The sequence below is a fragment of the Megalobrama amblycephala genome, linkage group LG1, assembly GCF_018812025.1.
Source record: "Megalobrama amblycephala isolate DHTTF-2021 linkage group LG1, ASM1881202v1, whole genome shotgun sequence".
In the NCBI taxonomy this organism is placed as follows: Eukaryota; Metazoa; Chordata; class Actinopteri; order Cypriniformes; family Xenocyprididae; genus Megalobrama; species Megalobrama amblycephala.
This window is the reverse complement of record NC_063044.1, coordinates 53,854,180-53,876,231: the sequence shown is the minus strand read 5'-3', so window position 1 is coordinate 53,876,231 and position 22,052 is coordinate 53,854,180. Positions and strand designations below refer to the sequence as shown.

At 38.0% G+C, this 22,052-nt stretch overlaps 2 protein-coding genes across 5 annotated transcripts in view; both read left to right on the top strand.

Annotated features, from left to right (window-relative positions):
- Positions 1 to 22,052, top strand: part of LOC125274624 (polymeric immunoglobulin receptor-like) — an 859,185-nt gene that overhangs the window by 396,483 nt on the left and 440,650 nt on the right. The window lies entirely within an intron of this gene.
- Positions 1 to 22,052, top strand: part of LOC125274643 (protein phosphatase 1 regulatory subunit 29) — a 116,993-nt gene that overhangs the window by 88,052 nt on the left and 6,889 nt on the right. The gene's annotated exons all lie outside the window — the stretch shown is intronic.

Genomic DNA, 22,052 nt, shown 5'->3' with positions numbered 1-22,052 from the left:
GTTCTCATTCCTGTATCAGTGTAAAAGTTTCCCACCGTGCTTTGATCCGATAAGGCTGGAGACAACTTTGACCTCGACGGTGTCGGTCTGGTTGGTGAGTGTGGCCTCAGGGTAGTGAGGAGCATTTCCCTTTCTGTCATCTCCAGTCAGACAGAAAATACAGCTTACAGACTTCTCATCTCCCACCCACACACGTTCACTACAAATCTCAACCTCTCTCTCTTTTAATCATTCTTTTTCTCTTTCTCACTCACTCTGCCTGTTATAATCACCCTCCCTCATTCTCATTCTGTTCAGAGGCCAGTCTGCCCTCATGGCAGTACTGCTGTTCTGTACCCACAATGCACCTGATCCCTTACATTCATTTGAGAGACACTCCTCTCGTTCCTTAGCTTTAAACACCTACTTGAAAAATATTTATTTCTTCTTTAACTCTTATTTTTGTTCTGTCTTTGTTCTGCAAAATAAAAAATGCTCTCTAGAATACTTGATTCTGAATGGTCATTCACATAATTCTGTTGTCAAATGCATTACTGTTTAAAAGTTTGTTTGTTTTTTACTGTTTTTCAAAGAGGTCTCTCATGCTGACCAAGGATGCAATTATCTCTGCATGTTTTTCTGTTGTCTCCGGGCATGTTCATATGTAAATTGCATGAGATTATTTTGTCCATTGTCCATTTGTCCAGGTGTAAACGGGTATGTGTCTCCCCTGTCTACTTGTGATCCGATCGACCAAAACCAGTTGTAAACAGGGCCTAATATTTGTTGCCGTTCATAGCAATGCTGTATATCAGACCACTCATCTACACAAAACTGCCACTTCTCTCACAAAACTCCCTTCGCCAGGAGTTTGATTGACAGGCAATCTAACCAGTCATAACGCCGAATTTGCCATTTTGTCCGACAAAGCAGTCAGGGGAGTTAGTAGATTAACATCGGTGGACTTGAACTTGAAAAATGGTGTATACATCTTTCCATGATTGAAACAATATTCCTTATGATGTTCATGTTCATGTTTATTTGATGGTATAAATGAACTAGTAGGAAGAGATGATCGGTTCACGAACCGCTTGAACTGAGGCACTACAGCGATCTGTCACGACACTTTAAAGAGCCACAAAATTGTATTTATAGTTTAAATTTCCTTACAAATGACAAAATTTGAAGTTTGAGACCTTGTTTCATATCATAAGTAACCTGCTCTGTCTTGTCTGTCGACACGTTGTCAGTGTCCTCTTTGCTCCGCTATGTATTTTTCACTGCACAAGAACATGATGTGTGGCGAGAGATTGACATGGCTTGTCGGACGGTCAATTGCCGTCCTCATGTCTCATGTCTCAGTTATCAATTGTGGTAAAATTGACCTCAGAGGACTGTAATATTATTGCAGTGTTTGTCTTGTTGCTAAGCTGACATTGTAAGTTGTGGTGGATTTTAAAAACAGATAAAGGTAACATTATGAAATAATTTCAACTCAAATATTTAATGTCAGAGTAAACATTTATTTGGTGAATACTCTGTATCAGTAGTGACCAACTGACTGCACATTATCTCTTACATAAAGACTGCTAAACTGTCACATATTTGTTTGAGTGTTTTGGTCTGACCTAGTTTTCTTTGTTATCAGTTTTCCCGCCTCTTGTTTGTTATGGCTCCTCACCTGTTTATTGTTCTGTTGATTACCATCCCTGTGTATTTAAGCCCTCCATTTCTTCAGTCTTGTGTTTTGTGGTGCTGTTGAAAGTATTATGCTAGTGTGTTACTCTGTTCCTGTGTTTATTAAAACTCCTTTTGTTACATTTCCTCATCTTTTGGATTATATACACAGCAAGTGTGACACGTCACTCTGTGATTTTATTTCTTCTCATGATAAAATGTAATGTGTAATAAAATAATTTCAACTCATGTCCATTTATTTGGAAAGTAATAAGCCTCACGTCAGGGTCCTAGTTTTTTAGTTTTTTTTTCAGTGACCAGCTGTCTGTGTATAGGCTAATCCCTTCAATATTGAATTTGAAGGATCAAAATAACCAAATAAATCAGTCAAAGCATCATTGCTCACTTGGCATAGCAAAGTGAGTGTGTTTGGTTTCAGAAATAGCATGCTCTTTTTCCATCAGTGAATGTCACCATACATTTTCGATACACCATTAGTCATTGTGCTTTGCTATCATCAGGCTGTGCACACCCTCTCAGTGCATATTCACTCAGTGCACACTCAGTTGGACTGGGATGCGTGGCAGACAGATTAGTGAGGTATTCCCCCACTGTGCTTGTGTGCCGTTGGCTTGGTCCTCCGTGGCAGGTAACAGCGTGTGTGTGTATGTGTTTGTGTTTGCGTGTCACGGAGGCGGATAGCATGCTGGGACCCACCCACTAATAGCAGCCAATCTATCAAAGTCAGAGCACATCTCTCAGCTCTCCCTCTGGAACAGTGCCTTTCTGATACACCACGGAACAGAGAATTAATAAGAGGCATCATTATCAGAGTATGCAGTGTGCCTCAAGGGGAAGAGAGGAGAGAGAATGGAAGAGGGGAAATGGATGAAGACATGGGAAGAATAGAGAAGGGGTTCTTAAGATGCCGATGCAGAGAAAAAGAAATGTAGGGGGTGTTAAAAACAGACATTTTATACCTGGATTATGTTCCAAAGACACAAATAATGTGATTATGCTTAATTTCTACTGTAGAGAATCCATTAACGATAGTCAATAATTTCACGTTCAAAATAACATTATAAAATTAATATACTACACGGTTGAGCGTATAGTCAATAGTATTAGTACATAATGCTTTTTGGACACAACTAAGAAGAACAAGCGACGTATACTTTGGGCTTGAGGTGTGTGTTTGTATACTCTACTGTTAGATAGACTTTCATGAAAAACTTAAATTACATGGCCATTACATAGGTGTGCGCTGAGGCTTCACCTTCTTTCACTCAGAAAATCTTTTCCAGTTCATTTCTCCTCTCGAGTCCGTAGAAATCCTCGAGCGAAAACATAAACACTGGAGAGCTGCTATATAGTAGAATACAAAGTTGTATTTCGGATGAAATGAGAGACTGACACTGTTTTTCATGTTTAATACAGTAAATCTGCTTGATTTTAAGCAATCTAATTTATAAATTGTTAGAATATAAATGCAGCGTGACTTTAGGCGTGACTTTACTGGAGTGCCGAATTACAGAGCTCTCTTTTCTTATGCTTTATTAAAAAAATCGCACGCAGCACATAGTTACATATCCATCTAACCGTTGCTCTCAGCAGTGTGGGCGGCATCAGATGTTCGATTATAGTATATCGCTTCTCACGTATTTCGAACTTCGTTTTACCTAAACGAATAACGAAAAAGAACTTCGCTTGAAGTATATTGGGGTCTTTAGTATAGCTTTGGTCTTGAAATTGGTATCAAGAAAATTGCGAAAATTCACTGGTTGATATCATACCAACCATCGCCCACTCACAATTATGTTAAATAATTGTGTACAATATTGACCAAAATAATCAGGATTCAGATTTTTGTCATAATCGAGCAGCATTAAAAGAAATTATTACTTTTATTCAACAAGGATGTTTTAAAGTAATCAAAAGTGACAATGAAGACTTTTACATTGTTACAAAACATTTATATATCAAATAAATGCAGTTATTTTAAACGTTCTATTCATCAAAAAATCATGAAAAAAAAATGCATGATGGTTTCCACAAAAACATTAAGCAGCGCAGCTGTTTTCAACATTGATGATAATAATAATAAATGTTTCTTGAGCAGCAAATCAGCTATTATATGAATGATTTCTGGAGGATCATGTGACACTGTCATCACAGAATTTGTTTTTTTAAATATATTAAAAATAAAAATATTAATATTGTGAAATATTATAACTTTTGAACGGTAGTGTATATAATATTACTGAAATCGCAAATCACATATATGTATTTGTGTTTGGCCGCACTGCAGTATATTGACTACAAGCGACCAAACAGACTTGAATCATGACAAATGACTGTACTTCCTCATTGCTTTCCCAATATTTCAGCAGTGTAGGGGGAACCTGTCAGCAATCCCAGTGTGTGAGTGTATTAGTGAGTGTGCGTGTTGTGCCATATTTGTGTGCTTCAGTAGACAAGTGCAGTGACTCACCCCTTCATTTCTCATTAGCATTCTTCGTCAGTAATCACTTAGTGACGCAAAGAGTGATGGGAGGGGATTCTATCCTCTTTCTTCTATCATTCAAAGTATCTCTCTCTCTCTCTCTCTCTCTCTCTGTCTGTCTGTCACCCCCCCCCCCCCCCCACACACACACACACAAACACACAGTTCAATTTTTATTGCTGAAACTGAAACAGATTAGCTGCAGACAATAGATTGAAGAAAGTGAAGAACAGTAAATAATGAATGAATGATGAAAAAGCAAGAACGAACAATAATAATCGTAAAGAATGATAATGGAATCTCTCTTTCTCTCTCTCTCTCTCTCTCTCTCTCTCTCTCTCTCTCTCTTGCAACTTCTCAGCTTCTTTCCATTAATTCTCTTGAACATTATGACTTTTAAAAGATATTGCATTTTTAACCTGTCTGTCTAAATGGCCCTTTCTGCAGGGACTAAGTCCACTTTGAGCATGTGTAACAGTGCACCAGGAGAGAGAGCTGTTATTAAAATAATAGATTTTCACAGCACCTTTCAGTGAATTTAATCAGCTATGAGCCTTTGGGCTCTTTTAGGAATCAATCTGACCCAAATGGTTAAAGCCACACAGAAATCCTTATCATCAGTGCCTTTTTATTACTTCTCAATCTGTAAACGATCTCCTCAGTTCAAACAGTATCACCAACTGAGCTCTGATGACACTTTTAAAATGATTTATATGCAAACACTGTTTTTATTAACTAAAACTACTGTATTAAAAAACGTTTTTGTTAATTGAAATAAAATAAGTAATATTAGATGGAAAAACTTGAAAATTAGAAATGGTCCCTTGGCATCTAACTGAATTAAGTTACTAAAAATAAATTAAAACTAAACAGAAATAGAAAACAAATAAAAATGACACAACAAAATGACTAAAACTTAAACCAAAATGAAAACTGAAAATACAAAAATAAAAGCAAATTCAAAATATATACTATAATGAATAATATTAAAATTTAAATAAATTTTTTACAAAGTTGCGTGTAGGTTTTTGACATTTTTACAGTATTGTAGTATAGTAATACATTAAATAGTTGGGTAAATAGATGGTGCTACATCTGAGACAATTATAAAAATAAGTCTGGGAGAAAGAACAAGGCCTCTGTGTTTTGCTTTATAGTTCTAATCTCAATGCAAGTTCTCCTTTATGTGAAACCTTTTTTTATTTTGCATACATTCTTCTAATTGCAGGATATTCACTTACAAGACAAGCCTCCCTTAAAGGCAATATGATATATGTAATTATCTATGTAGTGACATGTATGTGGAACTATTTAAAAGCATCAGCATTGTGCACTGGCGCATTACGGTGTGGTACATTAACATGCATGCTATGATCTTTTAGTCAGATAAAGAGTCTCTAATGTGAGGTTTGTAATGGTATCGATAGGTTGGATGTGTGGCTGGCAGCGCCGCACAGAGAGCAGCCAGGCTGTCCTGTTCTTTGACAGTGACATATAGTCTCCTTTCCTGTTGCAGAACTTTAGACAGTCAGGCAGCTGCGTGTACAAACCCTGTCAAACCTCTCCACGGCTAACAAGACAAGCCAATACGACCACGCAGGGACACACAGTTATAGATATCAGCACACACACACAGAAAATCGTGATAGTAGGCACCCTCAGAAAAACACAAGTAGATTTATGAGAAAATGCCACGTACTTTCTTAGGGAAAGTACATATGCACACAGGCAGCTGCTCTCAGCTCAAGCTGTGCTGAACAGTTGTACCTGGAAGTCTTCTTGTTCTTCTCATTGTGCCGACTGCTAACTACAGAAGTTAAAGAGATCAGTCCAGTTAAATGCCATAAATGACTTGTTCCAAATTCATATGACTGACTTTCTTCTGTGGAAAGCAAAAGGGGTAATTTAGAAGTCTGACCAAGCTGCTCTTGTCCATTAAATGAAAGTGAATGGGAACCACTCTTGTCCCTGGTCTTTCTCCACTTTCACTGAATGGAAAAGAGCAGCTTGAACATCCTAGTAAATTTCTCCTGTTGTGTTCCATGGAAGAAAGAAAGTCATCAAGAAAGTCATAAAAATTATGTAATTTTTATTTTTGCATGAACTATCTCTTTAACAGGTTAAACAGCACTCTTTGATGTATCTAAACATATTGATAGTTGTAATAAAAGTCCATGTTCTATAGGATATTTTTGCTAATGTCTAAACTGAAAAGTTTTATTGTCTGTCTCTCGTCATTTCCATTTAACCCTCTGGGGTCTAAGGATTTTTGGGGCCCTGGAAAAGTTTTGACATGCCCTGACATTTGTGTTTTTTTTCAGTTGTTCATAAACATATTAATGGAAAAGGTGTCATTGCACTGTATTCAGCATGAATTAGGCTACCATAATATGTGAGCAACATGTATGTTCATGTTTGTATTTTTGAAGGAATAACATTTATGCGTGGTTATTGAAAAAACAAAAAACTTAAGTCACTGAAATAAGGCCACAAAATAAATACAAAATATGTGTTCACAAGACTTCTGGGTATTGGAGATTGTAGACTAGAGTTTTTGCTTCAAAATGATGTAAAAATGATCCAGCTTACTCATTCATATAAAACAATATATTGATTTAAATTGATTTAAAAGACACTTTTTGTCAAGAAACACAGTATGCATGGAGGCGTGAATCTTCATGAATAATGCTGTGATTCACACCTGAGAAGAGAAAGACCCGCATAATGACCTGCAAATGACCCGCATAATGAGCCCTTTCAGTCAGGTAGGCTATGTGAAAAAACCCTCTGTGATCATGCTGATAACAGGAATACATTAATATAATGTCCAATCTTGACAAAAACAAAACAAAACATGATTTTTGTGATTTCATGCATGCACGTATTATTGCACATCATGTGAAGAAAATTTTGTAGAGGCCTATTATAATTTAAATTACAGTAGGCTACCAGTCAAAAGATTGGACGCATTACTATTATAATGTTTTTAAAAGAAGTCTTAAGTCTCAAACCAAATAATGGTTTTCTATTTTAATATAATTGAATAAAATATAAGGTATTTCTGTGATGCAAAGCATCTGAACATTCATGTTACCTCTATGGCATTTCATATAGGCTATTATATTTGTTATATTATATAGCCTAAATGTTAATATGCAGTTGGCAAACTATACATCATTAAAAAGATCTAAGACTCAAGCTTCACATTTTGACCTCTGTTTTACTCTTATAGTGACTGTAATTTGGTAATAGCCCATGGGTCAGGGGTTATGAATATGAAAAACGGAGTCGTTACCTTTGACAAAGCAACATCAATCATGGCTTTTAGCTTAAAAGCATGCACATTTGGAGAAATATTGATGGATTCTCATATGTTTATGTCAATTTTCTATACAGAGTAATATTTATTCAGTATTCATTGTCATCACTATGAGCGCTGGATACTGTGTTTTCAATTCATACTTGCAGCTGGAGGGCGCTCTGTGCACATTTAGTCCACAAATGACTTAGTGAAGAACAGGCATACCATATGACATTCCAGGAACTAACAGGGGCTTCCAGAGATCGCTAACCATGGCTATAACATGCAGAGAGACACTTTTGAAGATAATAAATACATGATTGCGACGATGTATACATGTATTGCCTCAGAATTTGCGGCTAAATAGCACTCGCTCCGTGGGCGTGGCCGAGTTAGTGGATAATGAGCTGACTCACAGACGTCTGACATGTCTCTCTTTTCATTCAGATTACATAAACAGAGAATATTTGTTTTCGATTTGACTTTCACTGAGTTACAGTTCATTTTCTGAGAACTATCAGATTGGACTTCAGAGGGGGACGACTGATCACGCATCATGTTAGTTTTCTTTATTTTGCAAAAAGCACAACATTTTGTTGTTACTCTGAGTGTACACAAATAAAAGAAGATATTTCCCAGATTAAAATGGTGTATAACTCTTAATTGTATGTGCAAAATTAAGAGTATTTTGAGTCTCTTTCATACTGATAAGAAAAAAAGCAAGGGGGTTAAACAATTTATTAAGTAGAGGGCTGCTTATTAAGAATACCTTATCATTGTCACTGCCGAGGGAATAATCTCTGCCTTTCTCTCTTTTATTTGTTCAGCGTTATTTTCATCTTCTCATTTATGAGCATTTAGTCTTTGAGATATCACTGCAGTGTTGCCATAACATTGCTGGAACAAAAAATTAGAGAGAGTGAGAAGATGAGTTTGCCAGCAAGAGCAGCCCCTCCATGTGCTGCTTGTTTTTTATAGGAAAAAAAAACTGTTATACAGCCAAAATAATCTGTTATTTTCGTTATTAAAAGGAGGAATTCGTTGGAATGAACACAGTTTGACGCAGTAGAGAGATCAGTATTAACAATGAAAGCCTCGAGTCTGTTTATTGAAGACCGTGTTCTCCATGTCAGACATCAGCAATAGTAAAAAAGTCTTGTTTTTGAAGAGTGAATTAACTCTTGCTCAAAGCATGAACTCATGCTTCATTTATGAACATAAGTCTCATTACTGATAAACAGGCCATAAGCTGATGGAGTTGCTAAATTTATTGCAGGTCATAGCAAGGCCTTCCTCATAACTGTTTTGTATACCTAATCATTATACTTCAGTAACAGCATGAAAATTCACTTAGAGTAAGTAGCTACAATATAAAATAACCCACAAGAAAATTAAAGTTGAAGTACTCAAGTAACAGTATTGGATTAAATCATATATTTATTGTAGGGATGTCCCGAACCAATCTTAAGGATCGGGACATCTCAGAGAGGGAGAGAGAGAGAATACACGGATTAGATCCATTAAATAATGGATTAGGTTTTTTTTTCTCATAACAGCGGAAAGAACTTAAAATACTCCATTATTTTTGGTAATAAATAAGAGTAAGACATCATTCGAAACTGTAAAGAGTCTTCTTTTATTTGTGTGGACTCATGATAATAAAATGTTGTGCTTTTGTAAAATAAAGAAAACAAACAGGATGTGCTTTCTGCCATCTTGGTCTCCTTTCTGGAGCGTCACAATAATGAACTGAAATTGTGTATACTTGCCTCAGTCACGATAAGAAATATGTCCACAGAAAGCTTGAAATGTGAAATTTAAATGAAAATTCTAATTAAAAACAAATATTCTCTAATTATTTAATCCATATATGAAACAAACAAAAGGTGCAGAGATAATCTGCTCAAACAGAGATTTATGTAGATAATGTGTATGAGCATGTCCCTATGAGGAAAGGACAAGGCATAAGAGTGAAAATCTCACTCTACTTGAATTCACTCTACTTGAATTCTTTGTCGAAATGTTCCAATATTGTTTCATTAAAGTTCACAATTATTCTATTCATGTTACTTTAACACTGTGGTTTGTGATTTATTTTCAGTAATAAACAACAGTTAAAAAACTGAACCAAACAGGGAGTATATATACCAGAATAAATGAGGGAACTGAGTTAGTTAAGAACAGGTGAACCTGACATTAATCCCCCCTTTGGAAAGGCACATCCTTGCACCATACAAGGTCCAACTGAAGAGGGAGGGCAGGAGCTTCTTAGGAGGATGTGATAATGAGAGTAACAGCAGACAATGGCAAACAATGGAGTGGAGGGACAAGCTATGAGCAGAAGGGGCTGGATGATGACCCAGGCTATAGCCAGCATATTGTTCCAAGGTGGAGTTGCAGGAGGGAGGAGCCATGGTGGAGGCTTGGGCGATAGAACTAGGGGTGTGATCTACTGTGTCGGAGAAGGCTGTGGTGAAGACCCAGACAGAGAAAAGGAACCAGGGTGACACTGCAGGTCCAAATGGCCAAGGCGGAGCTGATGGCTCATGAGGTCGAGGCAGGGATCTGGAAGACCACAGTAGAGTCAGTGTGACCGAGGACAACAGTGGAGCCGGTGGGAAGGCAGAGCCTGGTGGAGCCAAAGGGATTGAGGGCAGAGGTGCAACCGGAAGCCAGAAATCCCACAGTGGACAAGGGTTATGTCTGACCAAGGTGGAGACGTGGGGACGAGGGAGCCTAGTGGAGCTGGTGGGATGGACGAGTCATGGTGGAGCTGAGGAAGCATAGAGCCAAGGCGGAGCTGGTGGGTCGGAGGACCAAGGTGGAGTCTGGAGCTCTGTGGCTGGAGGCGGAGAAGGTTATTCTCACGCTGAGGTGAAGCTGGGGACTGGAAGACCAGTGGAGAGTCTGCCAAACTGCAGGCGACCATCTATGAATGAGCCGAGGGACTAACAGGAACCAGCGGAGGAAGGGCTGATGAATCGGCTGGCTTAAGCCCCGGGTATACTTCATTTTCTGCGCCCGGATGCGTCCTGCGCGCAGTCGCATCCACGCATCTTTCAAAGTATACTAATCAAGGATGCGCAGAGATGATCAAGTTCTACACATGCGCAGTACAATGTTTTTCTATACTCTTTACCAGACATTGTGTCATCAACTGGACATTCGCTGGGCAGGATCGGAGAAGAAAAATAGTGCATCCACGACTGCAACATAGTTCAGAAGATACACCAAGAGAACAGGAATCTAAAACATTGGAGAAGGCATGCTTATGAGTTTACTCGTCTTGTTTTTGAATCGCTCTTTACACACTCTTCTTCGACGACTGCACATTGTGCTCAGTGCTGCGCGTATTGCCACCTAGTGGACTCTTCTGTCCTGCTTGCACATGCGCTGTTGCACGTGCACTGTCCGCGTGGTCTCAAAATTTGGGCTGCACGCGAACGGGGTGAGTGGCCAGCCACGAGTGCACGAACATGGACGGCCGAAGTATACCTTGGGCTTTAGGTAGAGGAGGTGGGAGAGGGAGGCTGGACGGGCGCCCTGGAAACACAGGAAACTCTTGAGATATGGAAAACTCAGAACTGGGCGGGACCAGTGGTAACGGGAGATTTAAAGGTATTATTTTCTCAAATAAACCCTAAACACTACCCGAGTCCAGATTTAGCTAATTCACAGAGGCGTGAAAGTGGGTGGGGTTTCCATATAAATCCTCTAGCTCCACTAATACTCCCTCGGGGACGGGCGTTGTTGACATGTCGTCGGGCTCAAACTTTGAGGCGGTACATGCCGTGGTTGGGCTCACTGGCACTTTCTCAGCGGCAGGCTCAGACTCTGCATCTGTGATGGAGTTCTGGGCAGGGTGAAGGCTGACTGGGCTCAATGCTGTCACTGCATTCCTGGCATGAATCAGAGGCTCAAACACTTCTCAAAAACACCTATTACTTTTACTTTTATAAATATAAATTAAATTTTGTAGTAGGAAGGATTGTTTGTATATTTATTGACCTCATTAATAGAGAAAGGCATAATTTTTGGTGGATTTTTTTTTTTTTTTTTTTTTTTTTTTTAAAAGACAGATAAGTAGAATTTATTGTAAAGTAATGCATTTGAACTATTTGCAAATAATGTTTTTATTTTAAATATGTACACTTTCACTCCTAACCAAGATTGAATATAATCATTCATTTAACATTCGTTAAACAGTTATCCTGCTTCTTACCTTGTGCTCTTTCACCATTAAAACTGGAGCATTGCACTGGAGTTCATCCCTGCGTTCTTTGATTTGATTGGCCGTCTCCATCATTTTGACATTGACAAGCAATGTTAGACTGCTGAGGCAGACCACAGGCACAGGCTCTAAACAAGACTTGCTTTTTTGAATATTATTTAAGGTCTTTTGCCACTTATATTGATAGATAGAACAGAGATACGAAGGGGTCAACTGTATCTGCAAATGATGTGTGTTGAACCCTCAGCACCCACATTAGCACCGGACTCCTAGGCCACAACTTTCAAGACAGGGAATTTCAGTGAAATCTCCATTAAATGTGTGTGGATTTTGAAATATAAAAAGAATTGCTGTCAGTCTCACCCTGTGGGATGAATTATGTAAGCCAAACTACTTCAGTATGAGTACAGTGTTTCTGGATTATATCTGTTCATGAAAAGAGTTAAATACTGCCCTGCAGGCAGAAAACGCAAAGTTTAAGAGCTGAAAGTCATGAATTAGTGTGTGAAGTGCAGCTTGCTGTGTGTTAGACATTGAAGTTAGAGTGCAGGAGTGCACAGCATATGTGTCATCAAGTGTATGTGAAGGGCAGGAATGTATGTTAAATACTCTGTGGTGTGGTTAAATGTGGGATTTGGGACATTCCTTGTCTCTCTGTGGACCCCTTAGATGCTGGGAACTGGGTCACACAACTTCGTCCTTTAGCGAGGCATGATGGGACATGTAGACCTAATTTCTTTCCCTTATCTGCTCAGTTCCTTCTCTCCCATGGGGTGGTGAGTGCTGCCCCGGTCTGATCCCTGGCATCTGGATTCCCCTGCTAGGCCAAACCTCTCTACAGAAGGGGCTGTCTCAACAGAATGGGTGGCCGTCCCATGAACAGCCCCTCTCTGCAGAAGATAGACATAGTTTATTGCTCGGCTGCATCAGTGCTGCCTGTGCGCACTGTTTTTGTGTGTGTTAGGCATCAGCTTGGCATCTGCTTGGTTGTCAACTGCAGCCACAGATCAAATGTAAAATCTGTTACCTCATTTCAGGATGTCATGATTGTTTTTTTTGTTTTGTTTTGTTTTTTGTTTTTTATTTGTTTGTTTGTTTTTGAGGGAGCACCAGTGGCAGAGCTGCCTCACATGGTGCCCGAGGTGAGATGAGACATGGCCAAAGAAATGGTGTCATTTATTGCTTATGGTACCGTTTTTGAATAGTATGCATAGAGAATCTGTCAAATCTAACTAAACTAAACTTAACAGTCAGTGAACATCCATTTTTGCTGATAAGCAGTTTTAACATTTTCATATAATAAATTAATAAAATGAAATAATTTTGATGCAACTCAATTTATACACTTGAATGCATGATTTTTTTTCTACCTACAATGAAGTTCAACAGCTTTTATTCTGGAAGTAAAACAAACAAACAAAAAAATCCTTAAACTGATTTTTAATGATGCTGTATATGATCAGCTCACAGTGAGCTCTGCGGTCATTAATCCATGGAATATGCTTCTGTAGAAGCCATTTGTCAGCATTATTTCAACTTATATATTTTAAATATTTTAAAATCCATATGGAGAAGAAAAATGAATGGGGAAAAGACTGCTGAAAAAGACTCACCCTCATGTCGTTCCAAACCCGTAAGACCTTCGTTCATCTTCAGAACACAGTTTAAGATATTTTAGATTTAGTCCGAGAGCTTTCTGTCCCTGCATTGAATGTGTTTGTACGGTGCACTGTCCATGTCCAGAAAGGTAATAAAAACATCATCAAAGTAGTCCATGTGACATCAGTGGGTTAGTTAGAATTTGTTGAAGCATCGAAAATACATTTTGGTCCAAAAATAATAAAAACTACGACTTTATTCAGCATTGTATTCTCTTCCGGGTCTGTTGTCAATCCGCGTTCACGACTCCGCAGTGACGCTGCTTGTGACAGCGGTTGCTGCTGTGTAGGAGCTTCTTCTATCGCTCTTAGTTCTTTGTCTGTGTATTCGGGTTCAAATAAATATGGCTGAGCAAAATAATGTCTTTCTCTGTGTCGAAATCCTTAGACATGTTGCGATGGTTGTTTTGTTTACAGCGTGCGTCTCCCTCAGACTGTAAACGAAGCTCGGGCGCACCAAATAATACGTCAGCAGCGTCACTGCGGAGGCGTGAACGCAGATTGACAATAGATCCGGAAAAGAAGACAATGCTGAATAAAGTCGTAGTTTTTGTTATTTTTGGACCAAAATGTATTTTAGATGCTTCAAAAACTTCTAACTAACCCACTGATGTCACATGGACTACTTTGATGATGTTTTTATTACCTTTCTGGACATGGACAGTGCACCGTACAAACACATTCAATGCAGGGACAGAAAGCTCTCGGACTAAATCTAAAATATCTTAAACTGTGTTCTGAAGATGAACGGAGGTCTTACGGGTTTGGAACGACATGAGGGTGAGTCAATAATGACATAATTTTCATTTTTGGGTGAACTAACCCTTTAATTAGAGAAGATAAAACTATATCTATATTTTTCAGAAGTTGCATTCAAAAGCCATTTTTCTGAGTGCAGATTAGTCTGGCGAGATAAAGCAGGCCTAAAGATGACACTATAGTTTGGCATCAAATTTACATGTTTGTGGCAGACACATTTATGCAAAGCAACTTATGTTGATTTTAAGGTATACATTTTATCAGTTAATGCCTGAATCAAACCCATGACCTCAGTGTAGCTAACACCATGGTATACTATTTGAGATAGTTTCCTTTCCTTTTGAGCAAAGTTCAAATTAAAGAATCAGACACACAACACCCTCAACTGCAGTTTAAACACTAAAACCTTTCACGATTAGATGAACACTAGCTGAGGGCAGACAAACTGCTGTGTGTGGGCCATGATTTCAAAAAGAAACTACTCATTCTTTCATAAACACACATGTATACGCACACACGCACCAAAGCCCAAAGGCCAAACATAAAACATTGTGCAGTGGACCGAATGAAATCACAATGCACAGTGATCAATCTGCTCTAATTAGAGAAGGGAGTGCAGACCTCCCTGCTGGGGAGAACAGCACTGTGTCTCACTTCTTACTGCAGGGTGGCCCTGTGTGTGCTTTACGTGTGTGGAAGAGAGAGAGAGAATTTCCATTTGTAGATGTGCCATTGACAAAGCCGAAGAAAAGGGTTGTGTCTTGTTTACCAGAGTGTTGCCTGTTAGCACTTTAAGTCTTGAACAGAACACACTCCCACAGGAAGGATGAAGTTCACTTTCACAGTCTGAACCTCACTCACAGATCAGAGGCTGGGCAGCTTTTCGCACTCGGACTAACTTTCTTCAGCTGTTTCTCAATCTGTCCTTCATTTTGTCTCAGGGGAAAGTACGAGCATTAGCTGAAAGACTTGTAGTCATGGGGTGGCAGTCAGCCTCAGGGTCTTCTGAACTTGTCTGTCTCAGATGAGGGGAGTGTGGGTAAACTATGCCATTTTTACTCAAGTTGTGCTCTAGGCGAGAAGAAATTAGAGGTAAAACTAATACATCTAATTATGTTTCAAGATGTCACCTTTCATTTCAGTTGGAAGCAGTCAATAACAGAGTTATAGGAAAATTAGATATAAAAAAGGTGGATCAGTGACAACTCAAGGACTGAATACGTGAACAATTTACATTAAACACACACAATCCCATTACAGTGCTGTAGATTTTTTTTTAAATATAATATTTGAATGTATAGGGCCAAAATGTTCATTTTGTATAGTATTTGTAATCTTTTCCCCCCTATATTAACAGGTAAAGATCATTATTACCATTATTTGAGCCACTGGCACAGCCTTTCCCAAAGCATCTAGCACACTACTCCACAGCTAATATTTTTTGGGAAAATGTTTTATTTTAATATTTTATTTAATAAAGCACAACTAATATTTTGATAAATAATTAAAAAAAGATAAATAAAATATTGTCATTCACAATGTTATGGGCTTTGTAGTTAATTTCCCCAATTTAAAATATTTTTAACAAATAATTTACATTGGCTTAATCGCCAAAATGTATCATATATTATATACTTTTAAATCTGGATAATTTTTTTGACATTTGACAAAAGAAAATTTCAAATCTACTTACTGACAGAGACCTGCATGGAATTAATTTTTCAGTTACGCTCCCACAAAAATATGTTACCTTCTCCCTACTCCCACCTGCAACATTAATGTTTTGTTCCCCTCTGGCCCCCAAAACCTGCAAGTATACTTAGATTTTATTCAGTATGTCCATGAAATCTCCATGAAATAGTTTCAAGTTTGGCCATCTATCCACAACCTCCATATCCCAGAATAAACCCTCCTGATATATTACTTGTTATTAAAGAGTCTACATTCACAAACCACTGTTAATTTTAACAGAAAAGCAAGCATATGCTACTGCATGTGTGATTTGGCATTGCATAAAGCATGCTCCCTTTATAATCACAAAAAAAGCGGTCACTCATTTTAGTTCATTAAGTAAAGTTCCATTATAATCAATGAAGCTGTCTACACTGCACAATGAATCATTTATTTACATCTTGTCTATACTTGTAGAACTCAGCACTGAGTACTGAGCACAATTCTAACTTAAGCACAGATATTCTTCCAAAACAAGGCAAACTGGGTGTGGTACAGGGGTGTAAACACATAGCCACTGGTGCTCATAGGATACATGAACGGGAAATGTCAGATGAAACAACAAAAGTTCCAAGGCACTCAGGTGGTTAGGCATATAAAGACTTTAATAAATTGGGCTAAATAACTAAAACAATAAAAGTGTTGATCAACGTGTTTTCGGCTTGACACTGCCTTCTTCAGAATGCATATCAATTGTTCACACAAGCATTCTTTAAACTAGTAGCAATCAGTGGATCATCAAAACAGCCGAAACGAGTTGATCAACATTTTAAGGGCCAGATTTACAAACAGCTTGTGCCAGCACAAACCCACTTTTGCCGTTAAAAAACTACTGCCAGGATTTACTAAAGACACGCAGTGAAAAATTAGCGCTGAAAAGGCATGGACAGTTCGCATATCGTTTGTAGGGGTTTCCCTTTCAGATGTAAAATTTATGGGAGGAGAGTATTTAAAGAATCATGCAAGGTGATTTAGTAAGGTTTCCACTAGTCAATTTACTGGTATTTGTGCCATTATTTACCGCCCCCAAAAAAAACATGTCTTAAACCAGACGCAAATTTGCGCTGCTCCACGTGAGTGCCTTGGAATTTTTGTTAAATCATCAGATATGTTTGTGATTGGCTACATTGCTAAACGCATTGTAAAAAGAAACCTTTGATGCTCACCAGAGCACAAACACTGATATGTTTCGCCAGTATGCTATTATTACAGAGAAAACTGATCCTAGACCAGCAGATATGGGCAGCTTTACCCTCTAAAAGCAATCAGAAGCAGCAGCGGAAGGCTAGCTTACACACACTCTACATATGCTTGCGCCTGAAATTGATTTTAATTTATTTTTAGTTGTTCTTGTTGCTTTTGTGTAATAGATGGATAGCTTTTTATTTGTTTTTCTATTTTTAGATATTTCTATTTTGCGGGAGTCCCGCAAATCATTTTATTCTCCCACAGCCCGCACACACAATAGTGTCTTATCTAATCATAATCAGCTCACAATAATCTTTTCTACATATGTGCAAGCACACATAGTTTTTCATGGACTTTATGACTATAGTCACTTTTCCATACATATTGTTACTCTCTCATACAGGTGCCAATAACATAACTTCTAATCATCCCCACTTATTAAACAGTCTGTGCGTGTGTATAGACATACATCTCTAAAGCCCTGCTATAAGTACAGTGATGTTGTGTGAGGCTGCAGCAGCAGGTGTTTGGTACACAATGATCCCTGTGGGTTTGTTAGAGGCTTGGCATGGCTCCTGCTGCAGATGTTAAGCTGTATTGCCTCATCACAGGCAAGCAAATCTGACGAATCAAGCCACCTCACACAGTCTCAGATCACTTTTCTTGCCTCACATTGATTGATCCAGACTGCATCGCATCATGTTACTCTGCCTTACGTTGCTTCAGACATCTTCACATCACCTCACACTGCCTCGCATATATAAATATTTCCCATAAATGACAAAAAATACATGTTTTCATTTATATATATATATAAATGTACAAAAAATAATCAAAAATAAATTGCTAATATAGATTTTAAAATTCATATTTTCATGAACATACAATACAGTTCAAAAGTTTGGGGTAGTTGTTGTTTTTTTAAAAATGGTTTTTGTAAAGACTCATCAAAAATACTCATCACGGCTGTATTTATTTGATAAAAATACATTAAAAACAATACTATTGTGACACATTGTTACAATTTAAAATTACTGTTGTCTATTTTAATATCTTAAACTGTTGTAATTTATTCAGCATCATTACTTCAATTTTCAGTGTCACTTGATCTTTCACAAATCATTCTAATATGATGATTTTGTGGTCAAAAAGGTTTTCTGATCATTGCCAATGTTGAAAACCGTTTTTTGGAAACCATGATGCATTTTTTTCAGGATTCTTTAATGAATAAAAAGTTCAAAAGAGCAGCATTTATTTGAGATAGAAATAACTTTTGATCAATTTAATACACTCTTGCTTTATAATAAATTAAAGGTGCTCTAAGCGATGTCACGTGTTTTTAAGCCAAAACATTTTTTGTCACATACAGCAAACCTCTCCTCACTATCCGCTAGCTGCCTGTCCCCTGAACACACTGTATAAAAATCACGGTCTCTGTAGTCGCCACAAGCTTTGAAAACGGCAACAAAAACAAACTGGTGCATCCTGGACCACGAATCATAATAAACATGCTCCAGCCAACAACCGACAAGAATGATTTTAAATGCGCGTTCATGACTGTTTCAGGAAGCACGGAGGGGAGGGGGAGGAGGAGGAGGAGGGAGGGTCTAGCTAGCCTCTCTTTTGTTTGACAACACTTCGAACGTCAACAGGAAGTTATTTCACCCAGGATCACTTAGAGCACCTTTAATAAATTAATTTCTTTAAAAAAAACTTACCTCAAAACTTTGAGTAGTGTATTTTCAATACGTTTTAGTTACTGGCCATATATTCCCCAACTGTAGTTTAAATGACATGTATACATTCTGTTTGAAGCTAAAAATGTATTACCTAGATCTGTTTTTGGCAAAAATCAGACTTCTGTCTGATTTTGCATGTCAAACGTTTACATGTCATTTTAGTACAGAATGAATAATTGTTTGTCTGACAGAAAACTAACTCTTAAAAGTGCATGTAAATATCCACGTCACATTGCTTCAGACCGCCTCACACCATGTCACTCTGCCTCATGCTGCTCCAAATCGACTCATATCACTTTTCATAACCTCACATTGCCTCAAACTGGCTCACATCACCTCACACTGCCTGACATTTCCTCTAAAATAGTGGGAAGGAAAAGCATGGCCAGCCTGCTCCTTTGCATCAGTGTCAACACTGTCCCAGTTACCTGTCAATAGAGACAATGAGACCATGGTGATGTGCTGGTCCGTATAACAGCTGGCCTCAGTGCTGTTCTAGTTAGCAGCAATGAGGATGTGGCTCAAGCAGAGTTACAGTGTTATAACCCTTCAGAAGTCATCTACACTCAAAAAAATGAATTGTTGGATTTACTTAAAAAATAAGTGTCAAGTGGTTCCACGCAACAATATTGAGTAAGTTGTACAAAAAACTATTTAGTTGAATAAACAAAAGAAATTCAAGTAAAGCTGACAAAATTTCTTTGAGTAAATACAAATCATTTGAATGTCACTGTTACATAATATTTATATGTGCAGTTTACTTAATAATGTTATGTTGATTATGTAAGGTGAACACATTTTTTTTTGAATAATCATTTAAATAAAAAGGATACAACATATCAGAATGCAGCCCCTCACCCCAAAATGCACTCAAAAAATAATTAATTGAACAAACTCAATTGAATTGAGAGCAGGAATTTCATCCTATAAACATGCTTATATGAGTGCGCACAGCCTAAACACAGGCGACACTCTTCTGCATGATGGTAACCACAAAATGCAAAAACATTACAGAAACTACTCTAAATGTCCAACATAACTGAACATTAAACTCTAACATAAACTAACAACATCTTTCCCTTTACTGAAAAACACATAAAATAACACTTTAATCCCTAAATTTACTCTCCTAATGCAGTCCCTTGCAAAGCATGCTGGGAACTACGGATCCACTGCACATTTAGTTATGTCAACAATAATGTGTGCGTTTCACACAACAATGTTAAGTTGACTGAACAAACACTTACTAAGTAAAGCTGACAATACTCTATTTTAGTAGAAACAACGCAGTTAAATTACGTTCATGTAGTTACATGAGTTTTTTAAGTAATGTGAACAAGGGTGGTTTGAGTGAAACTAACAACAGTGAAAGTTCATTTTTTTTGAGTGTAGAAATATTCTCCCACCAACTCTACAAACCTCACAAAACATAAACCATTGCCAAATCTTTACATATGCTCTTGTTTTCTTTACTTCTCTCCTCCTCCTCATATTTCTATCCCTACATTTCTCATAAACATATTGTTTAAAATGAAAGGAAGATATTTGCACCTGATCCTTGGGAAAAGTTAAATCACTGCTGAAACATCTTCCAGTTTGTCTCCATACAAGTTTGTAATGTAAGCTCTGGGGATTTCAGATTTAGCCATCACCACCATACAAAGCGAAATCCGGCAAGGTATGTGTTGTTTTGCGCCTACGCAGTACATATATTATCAAAGGCTCCTGTGTGTTAGCATATCTCACAGTATCACATGAAACCATGGCACATACCACACACCAATCTGAAATGAGACTTTTTACACTTCCATGTAGCAAACCTCCCACTCAGGCCCTGTTAGGATTTACTCAAAGAATAGGCTGGCAGATGGAAGGATTAAGGGGAAAAAATAAACTTAATGTACTTAAACACTGTCAATATAAAATTGACTTACCTGTACGTAATTTAGACCCTCTCTGTGTACACAGATGTCATTTAGATATCATCATAACTAATTAGGTAATGGTCTTGGAGAGACACCAATCAGTAATTGGCACTCCTAACGAGAGCACTTTCCAAGTTTAGACCAGGTGTCAATCTGTCTGTTGCTCTGACGACTGTACGGAATTAATGAAAGCAGGAGAGCAAACACTTTGTGTGCAATCAATCAATATCTCATGGTGTAAAGGTATTGAGTCACAAAATAAATAAACAAGCGATTTCTATCCCACTGAGGCTGTGTTATAATTCTTCATTTATTTTAGCCTGTCTCTCTCACACACATACAGACTGCGCTCTCATTGGGATGCACCTCCTTGCCTTAGCCTCAGCCCTAATTAAAGCTTCCTTTGGGTCTCACTATGTGGAGCACCAAACCAGATCACATCTCTGGTGGGCTGAGGAAGGAAGAGAGAGTGAGAAAGAGAGGAACAAGTGAGAGAAGGTGGAGGGGCATCGAGATATAGGCATGATCAGACTACAAGTGTTTCCTTGACGCCTTTGATAGGACTTTTTTTCAATCACAGTTTTGTGATTGCACGTTTCATTAAATTGTCATTGTTCTTGTTTCATAAATATTTTGCAGTGTGGTAAATGGTAGTGATCTAAAAACGGTAGCAGATTATCTCTAATTACTCTCAGGGCACGTTTCATTCTAGATTGGCATTCATTTTCATTCAAAATAAGCTTTTGTACGATTAATTGGGAGACTGAAAAGAAATACAACAGAATGATGGGACACAGTGGGTGCAAAGACAAAGAGAAAATTCAGAGAGAACAAGAAGTGGGAGGAAAAAAATGTATCTGTGTCAAAGGCTGGTTTAACAACCTTGGCCTTCATAGTGGTGATAGTTTGGTTACTAGGACTTCCTGCAAACTTTTTTACAACCTAGATTCCATGTTTGAGGCCATTGTAGATTGAGGTTGTTTTTTCTTATGACATTTAATCCCATGAATACCCCACATATTCTTGTAACTGTCACTTGAGTGTTTACCAAAGGTACTCAAGGCTAGAACATAAGAACAAAAGCTAAGACTTATCTGGATAGAGCAGCAGATCTGAGTCTGTGCAGTTTTAAAATGTGTTCCATTTTCCATTGAGTTTAGAGGAGGATGGCGCCTGGCACAATGCAAAAGCATTTTAATCCCCCATTTCTGTACATATTTTCCTCTCTGGCATACAGTGGGCCTGGAATGCTGTTCAGAAATGGGAAACCTTGCATGGCTTGTTGATTAATGATGTTTGTCATATCACACTCCCCTCTTGCTGTCTATATAAAGGCCTGACAGATAGGTGGCAGGGTGAGA